A 6,933-nucleotide genomic window follows, 5' to 3' on the forward strand; every position below is an offset into this window, starting at 1 on the left:
ATCAGAGGGACGTCCCCGGCCGAAGCTAGGTAGTCATTTGCACCTGAGTGAAGTGAAGAAAGTCGTGTAAAGTGCATTTCCCAAAGACACACGATCGGCGACCAGGTGGGATTCGAACCCGGGACCTCTTGGTTCCGGGCCGATGACGCTACCGCTACGCCACACAACCCCTGTCATGTGCAGCCCTGGTGTGCTTTTAAATATCAAATTATGTTAAATCAACTTTATAACTCAAAAACTACTTAACTGTAATTGTTACAATGGATGGCAGAGAATAAACAACAAGTGTACATACAAGAAACACACTAACATACAATTTACTCATACTAACCAAACATTTCAATTTTACCAATCGATAGATTCTCGAATTATCCTGCTTATTATAAAATAACAACAATGACGACCAACACAAAAAGTCAAATTCAATGACGTGGAAAAACCCCCACGAGGCCCATTTCCGAACTTGACCTTCGTATTCTCAATGGAAACTGGCCAGCTAAGAATCATGAACATCCATTTAAGTATTCCCGAGTTATCTTGTAAACAACGAAAAACACAAACACAAAAGGTCAACTGCAGTAACGTAGGAACCCCCCACGAAGCCCATTTTTAACCTTGACAATGACCACCCCAAAGACAACCTGCCTGCCAAAATCGTGAACCTCGGACCTTTTCTTCAAGAATAATCGTGCATAATCTGCCAAACAGTGCCAAAACGATTCTACAGCCTTCTCGTCGAAGGCAACAAAAATGTCTATATTCTAAATAACGCTTTTTAAAAGTGGCCTCCCTTTACTCAATTGCACACACACACACACACACACACACGCACACACACACACATACACACACACACACACACACACACACACACACATATATATATATATATATATATATATATATATATATATATATATATATATATAACATATATATACCTCTGATTATGGTATTTCTCATTCCTCAGCAACCAGCGTAACCGCATGTGGATTAAACTTGACGGCTCCTTCTGGAGGCCCCGTGTCGTCACCGAACTATCCCAACCCCTATGGCGTAAATCAGACGTGTGAGTGGTCGATCACTGCACCAGAAGGAAGCATCATTCGTCTTACATTGGGCAGATTCCACACACAGGACGGTTATGACTTCCTGACCATCTACGACGGAGCCAGTGATAACGCTACAGAGATCCAAAGGTGATCACTCTGTAATTTTTCAGGCACTCACTGGCCCATAGTACAGAAACAAAACCTACCAACACAAAGCGCATAAAAATCAAAGCTTATATATAAACAGACGTTTACCGAGGTTTGTGAACTACGAGTTACGATAGAAGGCATCCGACTTAAGCACAGAGTGAATACTTGTGTTAGATGCGTGGAAAAGACCAAGTAAACAAAAGGATAGCGCTGTTTATGCCATCCGACATCATAGGTATCACCAATAAGGTTGCAAGCAAACATGTCACTTGCAATATAAGTTCTATAGGTAGATCGAAACACAAAAAAGACCCACGATAAAGACTTAACATTCTAATTTGCATGAATCGAAACTACACAAAGTAAAATGATGACTTATCAATATGGAATATTCATGCAGTCAACCTGAACGCTGCGGATAACGCTGCATTCCGGATAACGAAAATGAAGTCCGAAGCCCTATATTACAATTGTTTGTACGTTAATTCTTGATTTCCTTATCATTCCATAATGTCTAGGTTAACCGGTTACCTATGGAAAGTCAGCCCCATCATCAGCACATCTCACACGCTGTTCCTGCGGTTTACATCTGACCATAATGTCACCCATAAGGGCTTTCAGTTCTCCTACATAAGTAAGTTTTTTTATCACACTTCTTCTATTAATATACCAATGACATTCTGATGTGATTTCGTTTCGTTTGTTTTTATCAACTCAGATCAAATCACATTTTTTTTGCTTAAGAACTACTTGTAACTGTAACTGGTACAATGTATTGCATGGAATGAACAACAAGTGTAGATACACGAACTATTATACTAAAATAGAATTTTAACAGAGGTCATCCATTTCAACTACATACATTTCAATTCTACCATTTGAGAGCTAATGTATTGCACGCTTTTCGTAAAAGGAGTATCATATTACAATCTATGATTGAGGAGATCTGACAGTGTGTGTCTGTCTGTCTGTCAACAACATAACTCAAGAAAGCTTAGATGGATTATCTTGATATTTGGTAGGTTGGTAGGTCTTGATGAGAGCTCGAACTGATTAGATGTTGGCGGCTTGTTATGGTACTGCAGGTGAACTTCCGGTTTTGATATCTCTGGATCTAGACATGCTAGGGTGACGAAATTTGGATGGTAGGTAGCTCTTGTGCTGGGAAAGGAGTGACGTGAGCTTGGGCCCCCTAACGGCTTGCTCTGGAACTGCAGGGCTATCGCTTTTAAAATATTTAAAAGAGGATAACTCAAGAACCGGTGGACGGATCGTCGTGATTTTTGGTATGTAGGTAGCTTACGTGATGCTTGATATAATTATGTGACGATTATGCAAATATGGATGTGATTTGCATAATTTATGGGGAGATTCCATAAATCAGTAGCATTCCATGATAGGACTATTGAAGCCTGTGACATTGGTAATTGAGAAGGAGAGAAACACAGGCAGATATTGATTATGTAAATGAGGACTTAATTCGCATAATTAATAAGAAATGTTATCTGTAATGATAACTGCCTGGAATTTCATACTTATGGTACGTAAAAGTTCAGTGAAAGTTAACATCATTAAACATAATGTATTCAAATCAGGACCTTTTTTGCATAATTTATGAGAAAACAATAGAATGGCACTGTTTGTTAATATAAGACTGTCTTTTGGTTGATAAAGTGATATAATTAATGGAAATGAGGATCCTATTTGCACCATCAGGAGGGATAATCTATAATTTGTCAGCAATAAAGATTAACGTCATTTGACGAAGGTATGAGATCGGGGAACTCTAGTTTACAATACGATGTCTTCATCAGTATGATATTTGTGTTTTAGGAGCTGTAACTCACGTGCACCGTTTGAGGGATTTCATTGATTTTCGGTACATGATTAGTTTTGGGATCAAGAAGACGCGTTTTTTTACGTTTCTTAATAAGACAAATTGACTGTCCTGTATGTTTTTTTGGAGCAGCTGCTGTTCACTAATGTATACCAATGAGGAGGATTGAGAAGGCTGTATTATGTATCATAATAAGTATGTATTATGATAATTGAATAGAAGTAATAAACGTGCTATATTGTAGTAATTTGTATTTTATGGCAATAATATTCGACTTTGTAATTTGTATGATCAATATTGTATTGCACTGTTACTGTATTTATATTGTAGTGTTTGGAAGGACAACTTGTAAAGGTGTCAATACACCTGTTTAGCCCTCGCTTCCACTTTTTTCTTAAGGACTTGTGGTAAATTAAAGTAAACAAATAAACAGGTATGTGTAAAAACAACCATCATAATTGCAATATCATCTATCTTTCAAGACATGTAGTGTTGCTGGTAAAATATTACTGTTTATGTCATTTCTGAAATTGTCTTACTGAAAAATATAGACAGTATTATATATAATACTTCCGGGATTTTTTGTTTTTCTTTGGACTCTCAAGGATTTGTATGTTTTTCTAAGAAATTATACAACATTATCAGTGAGGAAAGAAATTTGTACCTCTCCTTTTTTTTCAGGTCAGGTAGGTCAATGCTGGGATCCTGGTGTGCCGACCAATGGGAGGAGGGATAACAACAGTAACTTTACATCAGGACAGACAGTCAGGTACACCTGTATGACCGGTTACCAGCTCCTGTGGGGGACTGCCAATATAACCTGCCAGGCAAACGGGACATGGAGCGGCGCTACACCAACGTGCGCAGGTAATAAAAACTAGATTTTTTTTTGTTATTCAGATTCATAATAAAGAATACAAATAAAAGGACATGGACTAAGTGACTGCGAACTCAAGTTAGGTACAAGTTATATTCTCGCAGCCACTTTTACAAAAAAAAAGGCCTTTACAAGATTTTTTTTACTTGAACCAAGCCGTTTTTAAAAGTCCAGAACCGGTCCATCCAACCGGTACGCAGCACCATGTGGGTCATTGCGCACGACGTATACGTACGTGCAACGTGACCCCATGTAAACCAAAATGGAGCACGTGTTCGATAGCCAACGACAGATGGAAGTTGCCATTCTTTGGATCGAACGTGGAACGGGTATAGGACGTTTGGCCTTTTTGGATGAAAATAGCCATTAAAGTCCCCCAAATGAGTGATTTGGAAGTGGTGTATGCCAAATATGTGACTGCTATTTTGTAGACACATGTTCAAGGTACCCTCATACCGAATCTCAGATCGTTTGGTTGTAATACCAAAAGTATCCAAAAATCCATTTTTTGTCAAAAAATGCCTGTTTAAAAAAATGAAAAAAAAACGCCTGGGGGTATTAGCCCACTCTACCTCCATGCCAAATTTCAAGTCATTTGGCTAAAATATGACGGAGTTGAATCAATTTCACGGAATGGCAGGAGAAGGAGAAGGAGGAGAAGAAACATGAGAGTACAAAATATATTTCATCCATGGTATGGACTGAAATGTGATTAGCTTTATCGGAAAGTTAAGTTTAAATGCTAACCTTTGTTATGCAAGACCAAAGGTTAGAATTACCACAATCTTGTTATTTCAAATTAACCCTTTAATACTTTCTAGATCCCAACAGGATACGTCTTGGAACAAACAAACCACTGAACCAAGGACTTGTGGAAGTTCGCCCTGAAGATAGCTTGATTTGGGGCGGGGTTTGTCATGACCATTTTGACATAAGGGAGGCAGACGTTGTTTGCCGAATGCTGGGCTTTATCTGGGCAAATCAAATTCTTAGCGTCATCGGAGGTAAGATCTGTCTTCTGTCTCACTTTAGAGACAAATTCGTATTCTATAACACATCAAACCACTTTTGTGACGACCTTCTGTAACTACCTTTTGGTAACTACATTTTCTAACCCTTTCCTTTGTTTATTAGTATTACACAAAGTACGAAAATGTTATTTGTTTGCTTGAATATATCTACTTCAAGGAATCTGTGAAATACAGCTGAAAACGCTTAGTGTCTTCAATATATTTTTTGTGTTGATAGTAAAATCTTAACATTGACACCATAATGTATTGGAATCGTCTGATAAGCTATTCAGGTTAATGGCATGGCTGACTATATCTGCCATGTTGCCAACAAGGTCGTATATCTGTTGACCATATAAGGAAAAAAATGCAAAATGCAAACTAGTAACATTTGAAAAGGAAATGCATAATGTTTACCTTTACCTGGTCCAGCTATATAGTTCAACAAACTACTGCTACATGTATATATATCTTACTCTGAGATGTCTACGGTACATTGATAAATCGGAAAGGTCGTAGAACTGCCTTCAATGACTATAGAAGGGACATTAAAGCTTAAAATGCAAAATGCAAATTATAACGGTAACATTTGCAAAGGAAATGCATAATGTTTACCTCTACATGGTCTACCAATATAGTAGACTGGTTACCAAACCTATTATAGCTACCAAGTCCTACATCCAAGCTATAATAGGTTTGGTAACCAGGCTATCGATATAGCTCAAGAAATTGCTCTATTTCTTCTTACTGTAACACATCCATGTCTATAACTACAGAGTATGGCTCCAACTCTGTCTGCCCTTACCTCAGACTATCAGGTACATCGCCAGTTACCATGGTGACAGACGTCTGGTCCAGGTCATTGGCTTTATTTGTTTGGAGAGGAAAATAAGAAAGGAAAAACTGAGCAAAAACAATATGTTTCCTTCTGCAAAGGTATACATTGCCTTAGCTTTTAACAATCTTACAAATATTGTTGTTGTTGTTTTTTACTTGAAATAAGCACCAGCACGAACCTACATGGCTGACCTACGATGTCATGGGAACGAGACCAGTCTATTTCACTGCTCGTACTCAGGCTGGGGAAATGTACAGAGCTGTGATACATGGAAAGACGTTGTTGTTGTCTGCGGTACATTGATATATTAATTATTCATTACAATGTCAATGTTAAGGTTTGTTTATTTGTTTGCACGTATAAAAAAGTTACATTATCAAACAATAACAATAAAATAATATGCGGGGGAGCCAGAAACCTGAGTGATGTTTTAAAGGGCCTACCCCTAACAAAGGTAACTATGATACATGACAAAACATATTTAAATAAGCATAAAAATTAAACAGTGAATTCATTTAAAGAAATGGCAGGAGAAGAAGAAGGAGAAGAAACATCAGAAAAAGCAATATGGTTTCACCACTTTGTGCTGAACCCATAATAACTGAAGTGTGTAAACTAGTTTTTACATCTACGAAAAGAAATAAAACAAAACTGATTAGGTAATAAACATAAAGAATTAACGATTAAAAACAAATGATTGAAAAACATGGAATTAACAAACAAATCAGATTGTAGTGGTACTGAGGTTTGAGTGAGATGAAACAATCACTTATTGCCTACTGACCCTGAGAAGTCTCCAAGCAGAGATTTTGGATTTGATATATCTTGGCAAGTTTTCAGACTTTTATCATCGGGCTTTCCTTTTGTACAGACATCTATTTTGTGTGCTAGCCAAAACCTCGGAAGTAGCAATTAGCAATCTGCCATAAACCTAATCACTTCAACACATTACGGTTGGGCTGGCAGGCACACAAAAAAAAGTTATCATGTACCTCAGTGACTGGTATAAAAAGAAAGCCGTTATCACGCAAAAAAAATAAGCCTAGGCTTGGAGAGTACTCATTTAGGAAAATGACGTTCTATTGTCGACAGCGATAATTTGCATGGATGAGTAAATGGATTACTAAAAGGAATGGTTTACTCGATCATTTTGATAATGTTAGTTAAAA

Source organism: Branchiostoma belcheri, unplaced genomic scaffold (genome assembly GCF_001625305.1).
Source record: "Branchiostoma belcheri isolate BF01 breed outbred unplaced genomic scaffold, Haploidv18h27 scaffold334, whole genome shotgun sequence".
Lineage (NCBI taxonomy): Eukaryota > Metazoa > Chordata > Leptocardii > Amphioxiformes > Branchiostomatidae > Branchiostoma > Branchiostoma belcheri.